Source organism: Lissotriton vulgaris, chromosome 5 (genome assembly GCF_964263255.1).
Source record: "Lissotriton vulgaris chromosome 5, aLisVul1.2, whole genome shotgun sequence".
NCBI lineage: Eukaryota > Metazoa > Chordata > Amphibia > Caudata > Salamandridae > Lissotriton > Lissotriton vulgaris.
In genome coordinates, this window is record NC_141693.1 from 1,165,527,305 (window position 1) to 1,165,537,938 (window position 10,634).

Sequence of the window (10,634 nt, forward strand, 5' to 3'; positions counted from 1 at the left end):
AGATTCAGCGAAGACATCACTGACTTCATCACCCCACACGCCCTCCCCTCGGAAGAATACATTCTACTGGGAGACCTCAATTTCCACCTGGAAAAGAGCAACGACAGTAACACTACCACCCTTCTGGACAACCTCGCCAATCTCGGACTCAAACAACTTGTTAACACCCCCCACACACTATGCAGGACACACACTCGACCCTATCTTCACTTCCAGCAAGCATATCTCCTTCACACACCACCCCTCCACTGGACTGACCACAGTTGCATCCACTTCATTTACAATAAGACCACGATCCACAACCACCCTCAACCAACTCTGCGAAGAAATTGGAACAAAATCACCATCGACCAGATCTCCACATCGCTTCTTCAAAAGGCCCCGGCCTACTCAACGAACCCTAACCAAGCCGCCATCAACCTCACACAATGGTTAACCCAAACCGCCGACAAACTAGCTCCCTTGAAAAAACATCAAATCAAACAAGGCAGCAAGAACGCCCCCTGGTTCAACGATGACCTTCAAAAATCCAAGAAGCTCTGTCGTTCCCTTGAGAAAACTTGGAAAAAAGACCCAAACACCATCACCCAAGCCGCCTTCAAAAACGCCACCCGCAAACACCACCAACTAATCCGGACAGCCAAGAAATCAGCACTCAAAGACCGACTAGACAACAACGCCCACAACAGCAAGGAACTTTTCAACATCAAAGAATTCACCAACCCCACCGCCAGCTCAAACGACATCACCCCCTCTCAAGTCCTCTGCGACTCCCTCGCCTCATTCTTCCATGACAAAATCGCAGACATTCATAACAGCTTTGACAACCAACCCGTAAACCAGTCAACCTCACTTACCTCCGAACCTGTAACTCCTACGAATAACCTTTTCGACTGGAACCCAATCACCTCAGAAGACACCATTCGCCTAATGAACTCCATCCACTCAGGATCCCCTACAGACCCATGCCCCCATCACATATTCAACAAAGCAAACTCCATTATCGCACCCCATATCCGAGAGGTCATCAACTGCTCCCTCAACTCCGCCACATTCCCAGAAAGCTGGAAGCACGCCTAACTCAGTGCCCTTCTGAAGAAGCCCACAGCTGACCCCACCAAACTCAAAAATTACCGCCCCATCTCGCTCCTACCATTCCCTGCCAAAGTCATTGAGAAAGCCATCAACAATCAGCTCGCCGCCCTCCTCGAAACCAACAAATCACTTGACTCCTCACAGTCTGGATTCCGAGCCAAACACAGCAACGAAACCGCCCTCATCGCAGCAACAGACGACATTCGAACACTACTGGACAACGGAGACACAGTCGCCCTCATCCTCCTTGACCTCTCTGCAGCCTTCGACACAGTCTGCCATAGCACCCTGATACAACGCCTCAGAAACATCGGAATTCAAGGAAAAGCATTAGACTGGATCATCTCGTTCCTCGCTGGAAGAACTCAGAGAGTCCGTCTCCCCCCTTTTAAGTCAGAGGCCACCGAAGTCATCTGCGGCGTCCCGCAAGGATCATCACTCAGCCCCACCCTCTTCAACGTCTACATGAGCCCCCTCGCAACCATCGCACGTCAACACAACCTCAACATCATCTCCTACGCTGATGACACTCAGCTGATCCTCTCACTCACCAAAGACCCAATCTCCGCCAAAACCAACCTACATGAAGGGATGAAAGAAGTAGCCGAGCGGATGAAGCACAGCTGTCTAAAACTGAACTCGGACAAAACGGAAGTCCTTATCTTAGGCGCACCCCCTTCCGCCTGGGACGACTCTTGGTGGCCAACGGCACTAGGAAAAGCCCCCATACCGACGGATCACGCACGGAACCTGGGCATCATCCTGGACTCCTCACTCTCGATGACCAGACAAGTCAACGCCGTCTCATCATCATGCTTCAACATCCTACGCCTGCTCAAAAAAACATTTCGCTGGATCCCCACCGAAACAAAAAAAACGGTCACCCACGCACTGGTTACAAGCCGCCTGGACTACGGAAACACCCTTTACGCCGGTACCACCGCAAAACTGCAGAAAAAACTCCAACGCATCCAAAATGCTTCAGCCAGACTCATACTAGACATCCCCCGCACAGACCACATTTCTGTTCACCTGAAAGACCTTCACTGGCTCCCCATCAACAAGAGGATAACGTTCCGTCTCCTCACCCACGCACATAAAGCCCTATACGAACTAGGACCGGATTGTCTCAACACGCGCCTTTCCTTTTACACCCCCACCCGCCAGCTGCGCTCGTCCAACCAAGCCCTCGCCCATGTGCCGCGCATCCACAAAGCCACCATGGGGGGAAGATCCTTCTCCTACTTAGCGGCCAAAACCTGGAATTCCCTTCCCACCCACCTACGCCTTACTCAAAACCACCTAGCCTTCAGAAAACAGCTCAAAACCTGGATATTCGATAAGTAAACCTCCCCCCCCTCTTCCTCAAGCGCCTTGAGACCCTCTGGGTATGTAGTGCGCTATATAAATTTCGACTTGACTTGACTAAGATAATAATATGAGTAAAAGAAAAAAAAATTGAAATTCACAGGGAAAAAAACAAAGGTTAAATTAAAGTTACAATTAGGTGTTGAAAGAAAATATATACAACATTTAAAAACCAAAAGAAAAAAAGCATGACATTACCAGTTAGAGTTTAATAAGCCAACCTTAACCTGCGTCGCCATAATGCACTGCTTATAACCTCACATAATAAATCACTCATGACATGTAAAATGACATAACTGATTACCTAATTTATGATATCTTACATAACATTGGTTTTCAGGTACTGAGGTACTCACACAGGAGCCGCTGCTATATGTTTACCCACATGGTTGCACAGCATTCTCTCTGGTTTCACCCCCTCAACAAGCCTGTAGGTAAGGATGTCCATACCCTGCCCCACAGTATGCTATTTTTTAAAAGACTGAGTCCTTTAATTGCAGCTGCAATCTTGTTTTCCTCATTTGCGGTCAGCTAATTAGATCAATCGGTACTGCTGGGCCAGTCCTGAAGAACTGAAACGAACATGGGAGAAAAGGCTCTCATAGCCAATTAGAGGGCCCTATTTTTTTCCCACACTGCGAGACTCCTACAGGACCAACTGTCCTGACATACCCAACGTTTAACACCTTCCAGCCCACCCAGAGCACCTCTTTAAATATAAATGTTTCAAAAGCAGATGAACGGATTTACAAAAAAATCACAAAAAGCACACTTTGAGTAAAGTTCACATTTTTTGCCAAATTTGGTGTAATTCACTTCAGCCTTTTTTATTTAATCTGAGAGCAAAGTCTCCAATGGGAATTAACACGTTTCTTTGCCCGGCTTGGTGGTTTAAACAAAACATTCCAGGGAGGAACTAAGGTGATTGAACGTCATGTTTGCAAAGTTCTGTGCAATTGCATTAAACCACACTAAAATTATTAGCAAAAAAACGCCTTTCCTATGGACACTCTGACTTTTCCCATGCAATCAAACTTACTCTTTATATGATATCCTATTGCTGGCCTCTCCCTTGTATTGCTAACAACTACAAACGCATATTACCATTTAGTTCCACTGCTATTGTGTCAAAAAACACACTACATCACCTCTCGGAGGCCAGAGTGGACTTGATGTCAAGCTACTGATACCAACTATCCTATTCTCCACACCTTCTGCTGTCCACAGATGTATGACTTGTGTGACACTACTGCTGACTAGCATTGTACTTACTGCCTCTGACTACAAATGTAAATATCACCAACTACTGTCGATATTGTTTCCATCAATACTGCTTTTCAGCAGTTATATAAAATGTCCTATCCTCATTGGCCCTTGAAGTAGAGTGCGCCATTATCTTTTGCAGCCTAGCACCTTTGTAACAAAAACTTTAAAAAGAGTTTGCAAAATAGGACCACTGAAGGGAGAGTTATACAGAATGCAGATCAACATGCAACCAAAACAGCAAAAAACAAACAGGCAATTGGTTAGGTAAGAGATAAATATAAACACCACTGAGTTTTACTGCGAGCCAATGAACACAGACCCGACGTGCAGCTCAAAAGCAGACTAATCATTGAAGAAAGTCACATTGACGCACTATATGCCCAGGCGTGCTTTGAGATCTGCCAATCGTGGGCTTGTTTGTGTCCCCCGAGTCTGGAGGGCGGGGGGCCGTTCGTTCGGCCTCTTGGCGGCCAAATTGTGGAACTCTCTACCAGCACATATTCGTGACATCCCTCATCTTTTGCCATTTCGCAAGTCTGTAAAAACCTGGCTGTTCCCTATTGTTTGAGGTTTAGCCGCTTCTGGGTTTCTCTATCTTTTTCCTGTGGATTCTGGTTGCGCCTCGTCGCTGAGGCAGCCATGCGCATTATAAATCCTCTATAGATAAATAAACAAATAAAAATAGTGTAATGGTCTGGTTTAGGCTTCCACTTATTGTGTGTATGCTGTAATTAACCCTTTCCATGCGGCCGCGATTCACGTGGTGTGCTGTAAACAACACGAACAGGGGCGGGCCGTGACGAACCCCAGCCGTCATCAGCACACGAGCACAGTAGTGCATGACGGCTGGGGTTCGTCATCAGCGTGGAAGGGGCTAACATATGGAATGCACATTTATTGTAGTTCCACTGTAGATCTCTGTCGAATAGAATGTTGTGACACGTTCTGGTCAGTTGACCAGTAGCAGTTTGTGGATGAGGTTAATAAACCTATCTTCTTGTATCCACCAAACGAATTATCTTTTTATTTATATGTGGACAACACTTGCAGTCTATCTTGTTGGATATATTGAAGTTATAAAGGAAAGGGGGGGATGTACAGCTGTACGGTTTCATATTTAGAAAAAAGGAAAAGTACATAACCATCACATTAGGTTTGTTCCTCTCGCTGCTTTATAATTGCAGCATGCTCTTAGCATAGGGAAATTATCCACCCAGGCAGTCTGTAAATAATTAAAGTGATGGCTCATATCCAAGTATTGCAGGAAGCCCAGCAGCAGCCTTTGCAGGTAAGAGCGGTGGGGGGGAGGGGGGTAGATTGACAGACAACGATGAGGGAAAATTAATTTATTTAATTTTTCCTCGTGGTCCTTTGTCGAACCCCTCATAACCTGGCCCCACCGCTCTTACCTGCACGGGCCCCTACTTCCCCAGTTACCAGAAGGTGGATACTTCCTTGTTTGTATCAGAATAAGGCTCCAACAGTTATAAAACGCGGATTGCAGACTGGACCAAGGACGTAGTGGTGCTGAAGAAATGTTCCACCTGCAACTCTGCTGAAAGAGATTGATACAGCATGTAAAAGCATTGGCTGTGGCAATGGAAGATGCTCAATTCGGGTTCATTGCCACACAATGTCAGATGTACAGACCCTTCCTATAAGATTTGTTGTGGAGTTCAGAGTGTAAACCCCTTTCCCATTGTATCTTTCTGAGAGTTCACAATGTAAAACCCCTTTGTAATGACTGCATTTGTCATGGAGTTAGTATATTTGACATGTGGTCTGTATTTACGATGTTCTTATCAGACTAATCTTCCACTGCTTAGCTATTATTCCAAATCACTTATACTTTGTATATCCTGCACCAAACAATGTTGAAACAAAAAGGTACTAGGCAAATGAAGGAGATATGTTTATAACCCCGGATTGGCTTACTCCATTATTTGTACGTAGGGCACCAGGTGCCCCTCCAAGGCACTTTTATATTGCACCAATAGTTTCACAGGATATGCAGACAACAGACTAAGAACTTGAGGGATCTAAAATGATAGCTACGAATGGCACCTACAGTGGTAGGATTGAAGTGATTTGGTCTTAGTCAAGATCTGAAAAAGTTCCTGCCTGAACAGTTTTTAGGGATGGCAGCCAGACATTAAGAGATTAACAAAAGAGAGCATTCAGCGTTACTTAGAGAGGGGTGTTGGCTCTGCTTACATACTAATTTTCTTCAGTACAGCATTTGATTGGACAAAAGTTGAATTAAAGAGTACTTGTATTGCAATTTTTTCCTTGTAGGAAAGATTAGTTAAAACTTTTTTGGCATCATTCTGCCAACATTCTTGTTTGGGTGTACTCTGAGCCCTCTAGGTCTTACAAAGGGGGCTTGACCGGTGACCCATGAGGCAATCAAATATAGTGACCCACAAGTATACTGCTGTGTCCACTTCCTTCTCCAAATCCTTCTGGTACAGCCTGGAGGAGAAACGGTGGTCGACAGCAAGACTGGCTTAATCATAGGACTCCGTTTGACTTTTCTCTCCACCTTACCAACGAAGCCCAGAGTTTCTTTTCACTTGTAGGGTCACATGCCATATCCGACTACCTGATATATATATGATGTTTATAAGGCACTCAGTGAAACACGGTGGACTTTCCGGTTTCCATAATCTACAAATCCCCAGTCTTGCCAAAAGAATCACATAGAATAAAAACTTTGCATTACTCACTGAGAGCTGCACTTCTTCCGAATTTGGCCCAAAAAAGATTAAGCGAGGACTTACTGAAATTTGTGTCCTGATTGTTTCTCCTATAAAGTCACAAACTCAGTTCCAATAAGATGATATTTTGGAACAAAGCATGAATAAATGCACATCATCTGACGCCATCAGCATACATCTTGGGCAGTTCTATATATTGCTGGTGATCTTTGAGCGCTCCGCAGGTGACCAGTACACTCTATAGGTGGTGTATAGGTGGTTGAGTGATGCCGGTTTAACTACTGTTCGTAGGATACCATAGGAATCACACCACATTCGCTTCAAATAACCCTGACCAAACTCCTGACCCCATAGTTTTTTTATTTCAATTTCCATATCCGCTTCCAAAAAAGCCCAATACCAAAACAACATTTCTTTCTTCCACTGGGCAGTTCTCATCACCTGACTAAATTTCATCTCCTCTTCCTCCACCCAGTCTTGTGTCGCCCACCAGGAACTCAGTTGGTAACATTTAAACCTTGTTAACTGCCCCTTAGACAAATTATTCATAGCTTCCCCACTCATCATTCTTCGCCCTCCTTAAGATCTGCCCAATAGTAAAAAAAAACTAATTTCAAGGGTTGGCTAAGTTGATCCTTCAGACACTCCGGGGTCCCAGGGGATTCCCAAATAGGAGCATAAGACGAGAAATATGGAACTCTTAGTGTTTTCGTCACATACATCCACATACTAACTGCAGCCTTCAAGAGCTTTTTTCTGAGTTTCTTAAAAAAACGTAGGGTCTCCGAATTTAAAAAGGAAGTGCCGCTGACCTTGAGGGATATCCTCCAGCATTGCCTCAAAAAGTGAGCCGTTGGATGACTGATCTATCTTATTTGCCAGCATGCGCACATTTTTAAAACGGAAAGCATGACAATATGCAAGCAAGTCTGGAAGTGCCAATCCCCCCACTTCCAATCTTTGCCTCAATTTTTTCCAGGATATCCTGGGACCTTTTGATGCCCAAATAAAACTTCCTATTTTTCCCTGCAGTTTGGCTATGTCTTCTTTCTTAAAATTTAATGGGATAGAGTTGAAAGGGAAGGTAATTTTCGGAAGGATGATCATGTTTAATAAATTTACCCGACCATGGATATTTAAGGGGAGGTGCGCCCATTTTAACAGTAGCCCTGCCACTTACTGACTAGTTTTCTTCCAATTAATTTTTACGATATCCTCCAATTTCTGTGTAATTAAAATCCCTAGGTAGCGTATTTGTGTTTTTACCCCGTAACTCAGAGTCCTGATTCTACTCCATTATCTCGGTTTTATCTATATTTACTTTATACCCAGAGACCAGGCCAAATAACTCAGACTTCCTAATCAAGTTTGGAATGGCTTGCTCCGGAATTCTTGTATAAAACATCTCGTCATCTGCATATAATGCTTATTTAACTTCAAAATCATTCAATCTAAACGGAAGAATAGTAGTGTCTGCTCTTGTGAAGTTTGCCAGTGGGCAGGGATGTGAAATTCCTATAGCCCGACGCCCAGGACATATTGTTTGGGGTCAAGGGCAACAAGTTTTTATGTGTATTTTGTCCTTGGGACAAGTATGCTCAGCCCCCTGCAGCACAAACCCTTTGGCAGCCAGTGTGCAGAACCACATTATGGATCAGGGAAGGGCACTGTCTGCAGTTACGGTTATAATTTTGTCCATATGTGAATGCTATTCAAACTTGTATTTATGGTTCATTAATTGAAAACCTTTATTATTAGTGTGAGCCCTCTACGTAAATGTTGCAAGCTCTGACTGCACTACTCACAATGGTTCCAGTATAAAATGTGTACACACGTTTTCAAAGTTTAGCAAAACGAGACTATATCTAATGCTCCCAGCATGCTCTCTGATATGATGGAAATATTTGCAGAAGCTTGAAAGCAAATTTGATGATTCTTTGCTTTCAAAATATAATTTTGATAAAAAAATGAAAGCAGGACAAAAAAAGCAGGAAAAAAAAACATTTAGCTAAACTTTCTTTGCAGCATCATTTAGTAACGTGTTGGTGCATGCTAGTGTTTCCCAAAAATATTCATAATGGAAAATCAGTGTAACCATTTTCAATAAGATTATGGGAAACAAAAATAAACAAGCATTGGCAAAGTCAGTAGGTCTGAAATTGGTGGTCAGCTTTTTGGTTTTGTTAATGTGTGACTTGTTTTGGCATGGTTTTTGTAAATCCTTATTGGTGTAGGGGCTGCCGGGCACCTCACAATTATAACAAACATTGGCAAAAGCAAAAATTGTTTTCAGTGTGAAAAAACACACACTGCTACACTAGTTACTGGCACTGAACAAAACAACTTTGTGTGCCGATATGCTCCTTGTGAAAGAGCGGAATGCTGTCCCTCACAGTGAAGCCAGCTGATACAGAGAGAGACAGAATTTTAATAAACGCAAAAGGTCAGGGCAAGACTAAATTTGGAGCCCAATTATTAAAGAAAGTCTCAAAAGTGCACCCATACTATATATCCTTGCATTAAGTGCTGCTATACGGCTTTTGTGTATTCCCAAGAATTTACAAAAGTAGGACAAGAAATAGTACTTGAAGAAAATATTTGTGAACTGCATTTTAGCATGAGCAGATATGCATGTGTAGATTTTCTCATGCGAAAATCTGAGTGTTTGCAAATTCACTTTTCATCCAACCGCTTTTTTCCCCAACTCTGGAAGAAGGCTTACATCTGCCTTTGCCAGGAGTACATTTCCAACTTTTCTCAGTATGGGAAAAAGATTAGAGACTAGTTGTTGAAAACCCTTAAAACATGCAAGTTAGTAGGTTTGCACAGACTCAAATGGGCATTCTAACCCTGGAACTATTACTTACCACTACCTTCAGCCCCAGTATGTAGATCTGAAAACGTGGCAACATAAGGGCATTACAAGTATTGAAACACTACTTTGGTATGAGCCCTTTCATAATCAGAGAAGCTATATCAGAGCTCTTATATAATGAGATTGCTGACAGTTTGTTGCCGCACTACATGGCACTAAAGGGACAAGTGGATTTTGTTACAGGACAAGTAGATTTAAGAAGCACCCTGCACGTTGGACAAGTAGATATATTAATAAATTGAAAAGAAGTGGGAACAGAGGGCAACCCAGCCTTGTCCCCCCGGAGATATCGAACCAATCGGACAACTCCCCATTAACCAAGACCCTGGCCTTAGGACCAGGATACAGATTTTGCACCGCCGTGACCATGTTCTGTGGAAATCCGAAACTACATTGGTTGCCTGGACAAAATATGGTGGGTGTGTTGTTGCATGTTCCTGGTGCGTGGCTGTGTTTTGGTGGGTGGAACGCCTGCTTTTGTGTAATTCATAGTAGGGCTTCCCTGCCCTACAGCCACTGTATTTAGCGATCACATTCCATTCAGCACCACTGTGGCTCTGCCTCCCCTTCATCCTCACTATAGGATCCCACCCAGTCCCTGGCCCCTCAACCCCTGGTGCCATTTAACACAGCGTACCCCCTGCACCCCAGACACATCCTTCAGACTCTCCATGAATCCCCCTATGTCATCCTGCAGTTTCTTTGCACCACTCCAGCCCCTGGCTGTCCAATTTCAGCCTGCTATGTGTTACCCTGCCTCCCCCTTGTTGCCCTTTGTATAACCCCACAGTCCAAAACTCTGATGGGTATCCCCACCACCCTTGAATGTGCCTTGCCCATGCAGCCCCTCTATGTACCCTTGCTCTCTTGCAGCCCCTCTAGAACACTCTGTTATGTCCCTGAAGAAATGTATGCCCAGCCAGAAGCATGGGTGGGCAAAGTCAATAGATCTGGCTTGAAAGCAAAAGTGTAAGCCAGACCTATTGGATTAGCCAATGGTCTTCAAAAACAAATCTAGGCCAATGTGTGATAACATCTGGAAAAGTAAAACAAAAAAGGGAGCACAGAAGAGTAGTTCTTTAAAAGCCCCCTAATACCCGGGCTCAACTTTTTACCGCCTGTTTGCTAACATGGGGAGAGATTAAAAAACTAAATTGTCTTGGGGTCTAATACAAACGCCTCCTGGGAAGGGGGCATTCAAGAGTGTATTCCTCTGTGTTACCTAAGGGAAGGGACTTAAAAAAAATCGAATTCGCTCCACTGACAGGAGGTATAGCAAACAGCTTTCACGGGTAAATAAAGTAATAAGACTA

The 10,634-nt window shown here is 44.0% G+C and overlaps 1 protein-coding gene across 1 annotated transcript in view; it reads right to left on the reverse strand.

Moving 5' to 3' along the window:
* CACUL1 (CDK2 associated cullin domain 1) overlaps positions 1-10,634 on the reverse strand; it is a 410,130-nt gene that overhangs the window by 288,995 nt on the left and 110,501 nt on the right. The window lies entirely within an intron of this gene.